A 14,244-nucleotide genomic window follows, 5' to 3' on the forward strand; every position below is an offset into this window, starting at 1 on the left:
CTGCAGTATAATCTGCCTTACCTTTCATGTCTTCAGCGAACTGCCCCACATGTACATAACCCACATCAGCTTTTTAATCACCATCAAAGTAGCATATGCTACATGGCCAGCATAACATAAATCTGGACCATTTCTGAATGACAGACGTGAAACAAAATAAATTTGATGTTATTCATGCCGAAAACAAATGTGATACAATTATCCCACTTTTGCAAATATTGGTTTCTTAAGAAACCTATTTTTGAAAAATTGCTTCATTACTCACTGAAGCAATTCATAGAAAAACAATGTTTTAAAAAGATAGGAATAGGGAACTGATCATCACAATCGCATGAATACTGCAGATAACAGGAAGAAAAATAGCGTACTAAAAATAAGAGTATGGTACACAGCAGGAAATCTGTGCACCATTATATGTCTTTAATTTCTTATGAGCTTCATGTGCAGAAGAGTTAGGTCATTAATTTTCTGTTACTGAAGTTCACTTCCATTGTTACTGTGAAATCGTTTTATATGTGTATATACAGCCACGTGTAGCATCATTTGTTTGTTATATCATACCTAATCTATGAATCAGTTAAAGAATCATTGCACAGTGAAACAATATTTAGTAAAACTTTACTTTCAGGTTTCCATATTGTCTAACCAAATTAATCACATTTCTGTACTCAACAAGGATAGACACGCCAGACTTAAGTAAATAATGGAATTAATTAAATTAATGTATAATCAAGTGTGAGGGGTCCATAAATGAGTCAAACGCTGTGAAAACGGTAAAGCAGTAGACATGTCCGTTTTCTTCATAACAGTTTAGGTTAATAAAATACGTAAACATGCGTCCACGAATATGTAGAAGAATACACCATATTTCATGCAATAGATCACATATTTCGATCATTTATAGCCAAACGCCGCCCGCGCATGCAAACGAATAACTTACTGCACGTGGGGGCGTGTCCGTTCCCATCTGGAAGCTCTCCATCTCACAGTGGGAATCCGTCACTGGATACCATCTGTTGAATAAAGAAACGTACATATACAAAAAGGGCATTGAGGTGCTAGAGAACACATAAATAACGGCGATAGCTACGTCGCATTTCCTGTCACATCTGTTATCTGAAACGTAATAATGGTATAAATACAAGTAACACATTAGAAGTACACATACGTATTTCCAGGGCAAAGGAAATCTCTTTCCGTCTTATGATAAAGCACGGTAACACTTTCAGCAACGCCGTAAGTGGTGCAGGTAATACCAGAGGCGCCTACTTACTGACGAGCGACGATTAGCGAGCGAGACGTCCACACGCGACTCTTCCCGCCACACTTCTGCCGGCAGGCCAATCGATCAGGCAGCGCCGTCAATTGGCGTGGCGGCCCACGCCCGGGCCTGTTGCGCCTCTTCCGCTTGTATTGACGCCGGCCGGGGGTCGCGTCACGTGCTCTGCTGGCGGGAAGGGCGAAGCGGCGACTGCTCGAGACTGTCGCAGCTACTGGATATCGAAACGGCTCATCCGGCGTCTTTATGAGCTTCCGCGACTACCTACGCCAATTTGGCGCCCACGATAGGGCGAGGAAGTCGCACACGAACGCGCGCACGGGCGCGACCTTGCAGCTCTATTGATCCCCTCCCCAACCCCGGGCTACTCGTTAACCGTGAGGGGCCACTTCCAGCGATTCACGCCAGGGGCGCTTCCGTCGGATAGCAGATTTCCTCTCAAACAGGTGGTACAATTTCTGATCAATGCTTCATCATACAGCGATGGGCGTCACCGCCGTGGAGGGGGGAGGGGGGGGCGGAGACGGGGGGGGGGGCAGGAAAGGTCAAGGGGGCGTGTTTCTCCCAAATATTTTTTGAAAAACAACTTCAGTATTTTGAGTTTTAGTTAACAAAAAATGACACAGTTGTTCGAATATGTTCAAGCTCAACTAATTACACATACTAAAAGCTATTGTGCAGTAACGGTTTGCAGTATTTACTAAAATGCCTGTGAAACAATGGACTTATATTATTTACTAAAAGGACAATATTCGTAGTTTTAATAAACTGTTGGTTTCTGATTTTTTTCATCTCCAGTCTAACTGACTCTTAAAACCGCTCTCAACAACAGGTTTCGGAAATAACTGTTATGCGGTTTTTTTATTGTTGTTATTTCCAGCAATAAACGTGGACATCGAACAAAGACTGAAAGACTTCTACATTTTTAAATACAGTGTTTGTTTGATTATGAAAACTTCATGATGAAAGTTCATCATAGTTTTTAATAAAAATAGAAAGTGACTAATTTGCTGCCTGTGTCTACATAATGTGCCTTCATCGGCTTGAAGCCCTTGAAAACGGGCCACTTAACGCGACAAATTAAATTCTTTAACGTCAGTTTTCACACATATTCACTGATTATTTATAATTCCCAAATAGTGGTTTGATTCTCGGTTACAGGTTGACTTTTGAGCAGAGATTTAAAAAGTTATAATCAGTGGGATAATACTGATGAATTTTTTTTTTTTGTAGCATTCAACCCTTCATTAGTTTCCGAGAAAAAGGAGCGAACAGTTGACGGACAAAGTTTTTTTTATTTACCTATTTTATTTGATCTTTGGATTATACATGCCTTCGAATATATAAAATAAAAGTCTTCGTCGTGAACTGTATCCTATCTGCTGAGTCGGTGCCGCCAATAATTTAGTGCTGGTGACCCCCGTACATCCTATCAGACACGAATAAGCTGTGCGAAGGAAGCGGTGTAACAACACGAAGCTCAATGCGTCCGAAACAACAGCTGCAATAAGCTCTTCATTCGAGTCAAAACGTTCACCACAAACAAATTTATGTAGATGTAGGAACAGGTAGAAGTCAGTGGGTGCCGCGTCGGCTAAATAAGTTTCGCTCTTAATATACTTCAGTATTATCATTGTCAAACCATCTTTGTGGATATGTTTGGCACAGACGGCTCACGTAGTATTTGCCAGTGACTAGTTTACCTTTCGCAAGATAACCAATAAGAAGTTTACCGTTTCATTTTAAATGAATCAAGTGTGGGTTCTTGGTGAAACATTGAAAATTAACTACACAAACACTGTTCTTGACCTTGTTTCACAATTTCATTGTGAATGTTATTGCACAACCTAGGTTTCGGGCTCTGAGCCCATTTTCAGTTACATTACTGTTTCCAAAAAATGATAATGCACAGATAAACATAATGACAAGGCAAAGATAATCATCTCAATTTCTTAAGGTATCGATCCATAGTTAATGGACAATTACGTCAATGACCATTTTTAACAAACTACATACATTATTACACATTCAGCAATTACACTGCAATGACTGGACTAAACTTATCTATCACCAAGAAATTTTTAACTCCGATGAAATGGGGCCCAAAGGTTTGCTTCTCTCCTGGGTTTGTGATCTCGTCTAAATGAGGTGAATATTCAATTGGGTTTGGTCGTTTAATAATAGGTGTGGGGATATTCACATTCGTCTTTTAATTTCTAAAATTTCTGGTTGGTTGAGTTCGGCCTCCTTTTCCTCTGTGTGTAGGACTTGGACATCCACTGTGTACCTGTGGTTATTGTTCAGGGAATGTTCTGCAAAGGCTGAATCAGCGTTCTTCAGTATTCAGCTTCTGTGGTGTTCTTTAAGCCTGGTACAAATTGACCTCCCTGTCTGCCCAATGTAGCAAAACTGACTCTCACGGCATGTGATTTTATAAACCCCACTTTTTGTGATTACTAATTGTTTGTCTTTTGCATTGAAGAAGAAACTACCTATTGTCTGAGGGACACACAAAAACACAGAGAACCCATTTGCCTTCAAGACGTTACTTATGCTATTTGATGTTTTCCATGTAAAAGGTAATCTGCACCAATTCTTTTGAAGTTTGTCTGTGTTTTCCTTTGGGGACAGTCGGGACCTGGCTTGCTGCTTCAGCTTTTTACCGAAAACTTTATCAATGGTGCTGGGATCCAATTCATTATTTGTGGCTATTGTTTTAATTGTGTTAAGTTCCTGGTCAAAGTCTTCTAGGGACATAGGGACAGAAATAAGACGGTGGATCATGTGATGGAATTCTGCTGTTTTGTAGGTTGTAGGATGTTGAGAGGAAGCCGGGATGAAAGTGTCAGTGAAGGAATCTTGTCAGTAAATTTTAAATTTATGATTATTGTCTTCTACCTTTAAGCTTATGTCCAGGAAATTTATGCTGCGCCCCCCCCCCCCTCTCGAACTCCACGCTGATCCTTATGTTAGTGTGCCACTGGTTCATATTTTCCAGAAATTATGGAGTTGTCTATTGGAACCTTTCCACATACAAAGAACATCATCTACATATCTGTATCAATACGCAACATGTTTTGCCAGTTGTTCTTTCTTAAGAAAATCAGTCTCCCACTTGTTCACGAACATTTCAGCTAGTAAGGGGGACAAAGGTGAGCCCATTGCCACACTATCTGCTTATTTAGAACAGCTCCCTTGAAAACAGAAATAATTTTGAATTAAACATCATTCCACTGAACTAACAATGTTCAGCTGCTCTTCAGGATTTATGTTGTGTGAATATAACAATCGTGACACAATATCTACACAGTCTTTCACTGGAATACATGTGAGCAAATTATGCACATCAAAAGAGACTAAATTTGCGTTTGTTGGAACCTTGACGTCTGTTGACTCGTTAACTAAATCTAAACTGTTTTTAACGCTAAATCTCCCTTTGATATTCAGTTTCTTCTTCAAGATGGTGTTGATTCTCCTGGCAATCTTGTGTTCTGAAGCTTGTATTGCAAGTACCACAGGACAGATTGGAACTTCTGGTTTGTGGAGCTTCGGTAAACCACACAGCTGTTGCACCCTGGGGTTCATTTGCAGCCTGCTCTTACAGGGATATTCAGCAAAGATGTTGGAGCACTTGTTTACTACCTCCTTTGCCTGATCATTGTAACTAGCTGTCGGGTCTCTCTGTAGTATCTGTAGCTGCACTGACTGGAAAAAACCTCTACTTTGCTTGTATAATCTGTTTTATTTAACAGCACTACAGCCCGTCCTTTATCTGCCCTAGTCACAATCACATTACTGTTTTCAATCCTAGTTTTAAGTTCCTTCATGACTTTGAACTCATTATTTTTCCGAAATTGTGCTTGTTGTTGTTGTTCCTCTGCCTGCTTGACTTCTTCCACACACTGCACTTTTGTTACTATATCTTTCTGTAGAGCTCGTTCCAGATCTACCCTTAGGTGGTCTAACACTTGAGGTTTTGTTATCCTGTCTGGAGCGTATCTGTGGCCTTTTCATAATAACTTTTGATAAATTAACAAATCTATCTGCAAAGGCAATCGGCATTTTTGGGGTTAAAGTTCTCTCCTTCAATGACAATAACTATTCAAGCTTCTTAATTGGCACAGAAACGTATTATAAAAGATGTCTAAAACAGTTTCCCTAACAGTATTTTGCAACCGCATAAATTCAAATGATGAAGGAAGTGAGTAAGCTGCATATGTACTAATTTCAGGTGCATACTAGAATTATCATGAACTCTATACCAATTCGATATTTCTTGTTTAATCCATAGTTTTTCTGCTACCTTCCTCACATGTCTTGCTAAAGCTGAGGTTTCTTTGGTCTTGATGGTAGCAGTGTTTGGTGTTATTTTGTAACTTAGGCATCGTTGATTAATCCAAATATGTTGACATGTTTCGCCTTCTTGGTCAGGAATCGTCTATAAAGCACAGTTAATGTTGCTTGGCTTGCATTCAAAATCATTTTTAACTGATTCCACTGTGGGTTACTGGCGAAACATTGTAAATTAACTAAAGAAACACTGTCTTTGGCCTTGTTTCACAATTTTATTGTTAATGTTATTGCACAACCTAGGTTATTACACATTCAGCAGTTACACTTCAATGACGGGCCTAAACTTACGTATCGCTAAGAACTTTTTAACTTCGATGAACTGGGGCCCAAAGTTTTGCTTCTCTCCTAGGGTTGTGATCTCATCTAAAAGAAGTGAATAACTGAATACGGGTGGGGATATACGTATGTCTTTTAAGGTAATAATGTATGCAATTTGTTACAAAATGCTCATTGACTTAATGCTACATTAAGCTGTGGATCAATACTTTAAGAAGTTGAGATGATTATTTTTGCCTTATCATAATGTTTATCTGTGCATTATCGTCTTTGGGTATTAATAATGTACTTGAAAATGGGCTTATAACTCGAAACATAGGTTGTGCAATAACATTAATAATAAAATTTTGAAACAAGGTCAAAAACAGTGCCTCTTTAGTTAAGGTTACATTTTGCATCTCAGAGAACACCTTTCCGGCAAATGAAGTCGTTTATCTCCTCTTTCGATGCATCAATGCTTTGATTCTTTGTTAGCCGGCCGGTGTGGCCGAGCGGTTCTAAGCGCTTCAGTCCGGAACCGTGCGACTGCTACGGCCGCAGGTTCGAATCTTGCCTCGGGCATGGATGTGTGTGATGTCCTTAGGTTAGTTAGGTATAAGTAGTTTTAACTCTAGGGGACTGATGACCTCAGATGTTAATTCCCATAATGCTCAGAGCCATTTGAACCATCTGATTCTTTGTTCGTTTCCGTCGTGAAGTAGTAGGTATTTGTAGCGCGGAAAATAATAAATTGATGTACAAAATGAGGTGGATTCTTTTTAAAGCTATCGAGGGAGGTGATGCAGTGGTTAGGACACTAGACTCGCATTCAGTAGCATGACGGTTCAAACCCGCGTCCGACCATCTTGAATTAGGTTTTTCATGATTTCCCTAAATCGCTTCTGGCAAATGACCGGCTGGTTCCTCTGAAAGGGCACGGCCGACTTCCTTTCCCATCCTTCCCTAACTCATCGGACCGATTGGCCCGATGACGTCGCAGTTTGGTTCCCCCCTCCTCCCCCCCCCCCCCCTCCCGCCAAATAAACCATACAAACTTTTTAAAGCAGTGCAAATTGTCTTGTTCGTATTTCCATTTGGTCAGCATTCAGCAAATTCGGCACCTATTTTGCACAAAACGTACTTCTTTTGTTCCTTCATATAAAAGGTTCCATGGTGTTCCCTCCGATATTCCCGCTGAAGTGAGCTAATTCATACACTTTTAGTAGTAGATCGTGCAGTACCATTAAAAGTCAGTTTTTTCGTACTTTTCATCTCTGGTCACAGCTTTGGCACATCCGTCACGTGGATCACATTCAGAAGTATTGCAGCCAAGTCTGCATTCAACTGTTAATTTCTTAACTTGCGAAAATTAAGAATCAGCCTCTTTATAGCCCTTCCACAATATAAGGCGAATTTCCGTGTGCAACAAGCTGTGCGAATAAGACAATGCTATGGCGGCACGGTATTCCAGTTATCCATTAGTACGAAACGCAACGCAGCTATTTAAGAAAACCGTCTGAAAAAGACCCATACTGTAGAACAACCTGATACTTAACTTACACTATTCTCGTTGTGGTTGTTGTAGTCTTCAGTCCTGAGACTGGTTTGATGCAGCTCTCCATGCTACTCTATTTTGTGCAAGGTTCTTTGTCTCCCAGTACCTACTGCAACCTACATCCTTCTGAATCTGCTCAGTGTATTCATCTCTTGGTCTCCCTCCACTATTTTTACCCTCCACGCTGCCCTCCAATACTAAATTAGTGGTCCCTTGATGCCTCAGAACATGTCCTACCAACCGATCCCTTCTTCTGGGCAAGCTGTGCTACAAACTTCTCTTCTCTCCAATCATATTCAATACTTCCTCATTAGTTGCATGATCTACCCATCTAATCTTCAGCATTCTCGTGTACCACCACATTTCAAAAGCTTCTATTCTCTTCTTGTCCAAACTATTTATCGACCATGTTTAACTTCCATACATGGCGACACTCCATACAAATACTTTCAGGAAAGACTTCCTGACACTTAAATCTATACTCGATGTTAACAAATTTCTCTTCTTCAAAAACGCTTTCCTTGCCATTGCCAGTCTACATTTTATATCATCTCTACTTCGACCATCATCAGTTATTTTGTTCCCTAAATAGTAAAACTCCTTTACTACTTTAAGTGTCTCATTTCCTAATCTAATTCCCTCAGCATCACCCGACTTAATTCGACTACATTCCATTAACCTCGTTTTGCTTTTGTTGATGTTCATCTTATATACTCCTCTCAAGACACTGTCCATTCCATTCAACTGCTCTTTCAAGTCCTTTGCTGTCTCTGACAGAATTACAATGTCATCGGCGAACCTCAAAGTTTTTATTTCTTCTCCATGGATTTTAATACCTACTCCGAATTATCCTTTTTTTCTTTACTGCTTGCTCAGTATACAGATTGAATAACATCGGGGAGAGGCTACAACCCTGTCTCACTCCCTTCCCAACCACTGCTTCCCTTTCATACCCCTCGACTCTTATAACTGCCATCTGGTTTATGTACAAATTGTAAATAGCCTTTCGCTACCTGTATTTTACCTCTGCCACCTTTAGAATTTGAAAGAGAGTATTCCAGTCAACATTGTCAAAGGCTTTCTCTAAGTCTATAAATGCTAGAAACGTAGGTTTGCCTTTCCTTAATCTTTCTTCTAAGATAAGTCGTAAGGTCAGTATTACCTCACGTGTTCCAGTATTTCTACGAAATCCAAACTGGTCTTCCCCGAGGTCGGCTTCTACTAGTTTTTCCATTCGTCTGTAAAGAATTCGTGTTAGTATTTTGCAGCTGTGGCTTATTAAACTGATTGTTCGGTAATTTTCACATCAGGGGATTGGAATTATTATGTTCTTCTTGAAGTCTGAGGGTATTTCACCTGTTTTATACATCTTGCTCACCAGATGGTAGAGTTTCGTCAGGACTGGCTCTCCAAAGGCCGTCAGTAGTTCCAATGGAATGTTGTCTACTCCGAGGCCTTGTTTCGACTCAGGTCTTTCAGTGCTCTGTCAAACTCTTCACGCAGTATCGTATCTCCCATTTCATCTTCATCTACATCCTCTTCCATTTCCATACTATTGTCCTCAAGTAAATCGCCCTTGTATAGACCCTCTATATACTCCTTCCACCTTTCTGCTTTCCTTTCTTTGCTTAGAACTGGGTTTCCATCTGAGCTCTTGATGTTCGTACAAGTGGTTCTCTTATCTCCAAAGGTCTCCTTAATTTTCCTGTAGCCAGTATCTATCTTACCCCTAGTGAGATAAGCCTCTACATCCTTACATTTGTCCTCTAGCCATCCCTGCTTAGCCATTTTGCACTTCCTGCCGATCTCATTTTTGAGACGTTTGTATTCATTTTTGCCTGCTTCATTTATTGCATTTTTAGATTTTCTTCTTTCATCAGTTAAATTCAATATTTCTTCTGTCACCAAAGGATTTCTACTAACCCTCGTCTTTTTACCTACTTGATCCTCTGCTGCCTTCACTACTTCGTCCCTCAAAGCTACCCATTCTTCTTCTACTGTATTTCTTTCCCCCATGCCTGTCAATTGTTTCCTTATGCTCTCCCTGAAACTCTGTACAACCTCTGGTTCTTTCAGTTTATCCAGGTCCCATCTCCTTAAATTCCCACCTTTTTGCAGTTTCTTCAGTTTTAATCTACAGGTCATAACCAATAGATTGTGGTTAGAGTCCACATCTGCCCCTGGAAATGTCTTACAATTTAAAACCTTGTTCCTAAATCTCTGTCTTACCATTATATAATCTATCTGATACCTTTTATTCTCTTAACATGCACTTAATTATCTAATATGATACTGACGTCAGCTTTGCACTGTGATGAAAATTTTCTCGATATTTTAACTGATTCAACTGCGGATTCTTATTGACACATTGTATAATATATTAATTAAACAGAACACATTTTTATCCTTGTTGCACAATGTGTATTATTACTACACGTACTAGGCTTCGTGTTATCAGCATACTTCTTGCACATAACTGATCCTACAGATGAGAATCAATCAAAGATAAATATGTCAACTTTTTATATCTAGCGATTCTTGAATTGAACTATAAAAGTTATCTTTGCTGACAATTTTGACAAATTACAAAGGATTTAAAAATTCATTTGGACAGTATCCGCAAAATTCATTGGTAAAGCATTCTCAGTGCTATGACTAAACTTATATTGGAGTACAGCTATGTACAGGAATGGATTTTTTTTATTATGCCTGGAAGATGAACATACTCTTGAGGAGAAAACTGAACTTCGCAGGGAAACATATCATCAAAAACAGTTTGGATTTACTTAACAAGTTATCATATGTCAACTTTCCAACAAATGCAAAATCAGTCTCTTTGATGTACACAGATTGTTCTGAATCATTCCTGTGAAAGATATTGTGTCATAGTCATTGTATTTACACAGCATTAATCCAGAAGAATAGCTGAGTATAAACAGTACAGTGTAATGTTGTTTAAATCAAAATTAATCCTGCTTTCAAGATAGCAGTTACAAACAAAACGAAGGGTTTGGCTTGCAGAAATGGTCCTAGACAAGGGGAGACTGATTTTCTGAAGAGTGAACCAATTGAAAAAAATGTTGTCTATTGGTACAAATATCTCGAAGTTATTCTCTGTATGTGGGAATTTTCCACTAGACATCTCCATAAGTTCATGGAAAATGTGAATCAATGGCACATAACCATAAAGGTCAGTACAGAATTACAGGGTTCTAGCTTTAATTTCATAGACATTAGCTTAGAGATAGAAGTTCAAAATTTACCGAAAAGACTTCTTTACTGATACATCCATGCCAGCTTCCTCTCAACATCCTAAACCTACAAATATGCAGTGTTCCACCCCGTGATCCACCGTCTGCTTTCTATCTCCATGCTTCAAGTAGACTATTACCAGCAACTCAACACAATAAAAACAATAGTCACAAATAATGCACTTCATTCCAAAATTATTCACAAAATTCTAAATAAAAACCTGAGCAAGCAGGCCAGTGTCCTAAAGCACCCAATGATCAATACAGACAGAACGAACATGAAATGTTGCAGTTTACCTTTTATAGATAAAACTTCAACTAGGATGAGCAACATGTTAAAAGCAAAGGATTTCTCTGTACTTTTCTATATCCCACAAACAGTAGCTAGACGTATCTTCAATTCTAAAGATAGACAACAGATATCACGAAATGTGCGGTTTATAAGATCATCCACTGAGATTGTCATTGTTGCTATGCTGGACAGATTGGGAGATGAATTTGCACTAGGCTCAGAGAACACCATATAAGTTGGAGATCAAAGAAGCTAAATTTATTCTTTGCCGAACTTCCCATAAATGAAAACCACAAATACACATTAGATGTAGAATTCCTGCACAAAGAAAGAAAAGGTGCACAGCTCACTCAGGTAGGAATTCTAGAATTTCGGGGTCAGATCAGTGTATCCTCACATTTATTACGGAATGAACAAACTCAGTTCCGTTATTCACCCCTTTTAGACAGTATTGCAACTCTTACATACAAGGAAAAACACCTAGTGCCTTCATTCACATAACAAAAACATTCCATTCTTGTACATTGCTCTACTCCAATGTACGTTTACTCACAGTTATTGTAAATGCTGTAACAATGAATTTCGTAAATGTTGTCCTAATGAATTTTGTAAATCCATACGTTATTTGTCAAAATTATCAACGGAGATAATTTCTACAGTTTAGCTCAAAACTCAATAGATTTATAAAGTTGACACGTTTGTCTTTGCTTCGCTCACATCTTTAGAATCCGTTATGTACTAGGAAATGGGCTTAAACTCCGAAATAGAGGTCGTGCAGTAATAATACAGTTTGTGAAACAAGGATAAAAATGTTTCGTTTAGTTAATACAATACTCGATATGATTCCCCAATAATCCATACATAGGTACATAAGCAAACCTGCCTCTTTTCTTCCAATATTGGCTATTATAACAAATTGCCTTTGCCGGTTTCCATCGTATGCCTGCGTCTGTCTGACGCTGGTACATACAATAAATAAAAAAATCAGTTAAACATTAAGTCAGTTTAGAGGTATGACTTTTTCTTTGAATACATTACTAGAGGCCCAACATGACGAATTACTTATGATTACAATATGAACGTCTTCTACTGTTTCAGAATCTCCATTTAGCTTAATACTGCTATTAATGACAATATCTCTCTTGGTTTCTCAGCATTTATCCCTTGATACAGGGTACACTAACTGGCAAATATTTTTTAATTTTACTCTGTCGCCGAATAATCAGTTTGTCACCACAGTTTTCACTCAGTCTATGGGAGGGAAGTCGCCGGCCGGTGTGGCCGAGCGGTTCTAGGCGCTACAGTCTGGAACCGCGAGCCCGCTACGGTCGCAGGTTCGAATCCTGCCTCGGGCATGGATGTGTGTGGTGTCCTTAGGTTAGTTAGGTTTAAGTAGTTCTAAGTTCTAGGGGACTGATGACCTCAGCTGTTAAGTCCCATAGTGCTCAGAGCCATTTGAACCATTTGGGAAGGAAGTCGTGCTCGCTGTCTCTCTAAATCATGTAAATTGTAGGATGTGTTTTCTGGTATCTTTAACTGTTTGTACATCGAATATTCAGAGGCGGAGACCGGAGTCATCGTTTGGGTGAACGAGCGTGTAAAGCAGCCTAGAAAGCACAGTGAGGCTGGGCAGTGTAACAAACAAACGACTGATCGTCCGCCGCTTGGATTCGATCCAACTCTGATTTAAGTCTCAGTCTCGCAATCTAGTGTGCAGCGAGTTAACTGATAAGAAGGGCGATACATTTTTCTACACGTTAGTAACGTATTCTTCCTTCATTTTCCTAACGGTCCTTCAACAAAAAGTGTTGATTCTTTATGGATACCTGACCGAAACGGGATGGAAAGAGATTTTAGGAACATCTGTAGACCTTTTTTGGTTGTTTGGCACGATGGTTAGAAGCTGTGCTCGCAACACGTGAGACTTCACGCAATAACATAATTCTCGAAGTAAGAGGTTATGTACTGCTATCTAATTCTAATAATTTATGTATTCATTTTAATTAGACTGTCATTTTTTAGTCACTGGGTCACGACTAACAACTAAAAATAATCACTAAAAATCACAAAGAACCATCTTGCCTATTTTTCCATTTCTTACTTATCCTGTATGTAGGGCACGGGCAACTCTTGAGGTGTAATGAAACCTATCCTTCTAGGGGAAAGAACCGAGAACAAATCCTGCTGACTCAGGAGCAGAAAACTGGCAGTGCCGCTAATGGGCTAACCTTGTGCAGCGCCCGTAAAGCGACCAGGAAAGATTTATCATCATCAAAAACCTTATAAGAGTGTCTCGGAAAACGATGGAATTCCATAAGGCGAAAAAGCCTAGACAGATTGGTTTATGAGTCGGCACATGGACAAGGAAGATTTATCATCATCAAAAACCTTCCAACAGTGCCTCGGAAAACGATGGAATTCCGTAGGGCAAAGAAGCCTAGACGGATTGGTTTATGAGTCAGCACATGGAATGTTAAAAGTTTATAAAGACCAAGAACTGCCATAATTGTAGCGTCAGAGTTGGAGGAGTGTTAAGTTGATTTAACTGAGTTACAAGAAACTAGATGGTGTGGAGAAGGGATATTACGCGAGAATAAATCAGTTATCTTTTATGGAGGGTACGAAGAGAGTGGAAGGCATGGACATGGAACAGGATTTGTGGTGAATGACCGTCTGGTTAGGCATGTGAAGAGCTTCAGTGCAAACAGCGAGAGGATATCATGCCTCACTATAACACTTAAGGATGAGATGTAACACTTGTTAATGCATATGCATATATGAAGAGGAAGAGAAAAGTGAGTTTTATGATAAACCATAAAGAGCAGCGGAAAGCATTGTTAGCGGAAATGCTGAGATCATTTTAGGAAATTTTACTGCTAAAATAGGATAGGAAGACATGTATAGGCCAACAATTGGCAAGGAGAGTGTACATGCGAAAACAGATGGCAATGGGCTGCGTCTCATCAGTTTTGTGCTAAGCCAGAACCTTACAGTGATCTCGACGACCTTCCCCTACAAACAGATACATAAAGGGACTTGGACTTTCCAAGATGGTATATTTGGACAATCAGTGAGATTCATCGTATACATATAGAGAGCTACAAGAAATATATGAAAGGTATTAGATCTTACAAAAGGACTGGTGTGGACACAACCGTTACCCAGTAATCGGCAAATTACAACTACAGGTGTGTTACAAAAGAAAGAGCAACAACTTAGTCAAGAGGCAGTTTGATGTTGAGAAGCTTCAGGATCCAAA

General features: G+C 39.4%; 1 protein-coding gene across 17 annotated transcripts in view; it reads right to left on the reverse strand.

The window, feature by feature from the left end:
- LOC126299110 (uncharacterized) overlaps window positions 1-14,244 on the reverse strand; it is a 285,821-nt gene that overhangs the window by 146,490 nt on the left and 125,087 nt on the right. For 15 of the 17 annotated variants that reach the window (XM_049990801.1, XM_049990795.1, XM_049990804.1 and 12 more), the window contains one exon: window positions 941-1,013. The gene's annotated coding sequence lies outside the window, so the exon portion shown is untranslated. Of the gene's footprint in view, window positions 1-940; window positions 1,014-1,273; window positions 1,669-14,244 lie in introns of those variants that run through there. The other 2 variants (XM_049990802.1, XM_049990798.1) reach the window with 2 other exon arrangements.

Source organism: Schistocerca gregaria, chromosome X, assembly GCF_023897955.1.
Source record: "Schistocerca gregaria isolate iqSchGreg1 chromosome X, iqSchGreg1.2, whole genome shotgun sequence".
In the NCBI taxonomy this organism is placed as follows: Eukaryota; Metazoa; Arthropoda; class Insecta; order Orthoptera; family Acrididae; genus Schistocerca; species Schistocerca gregaria.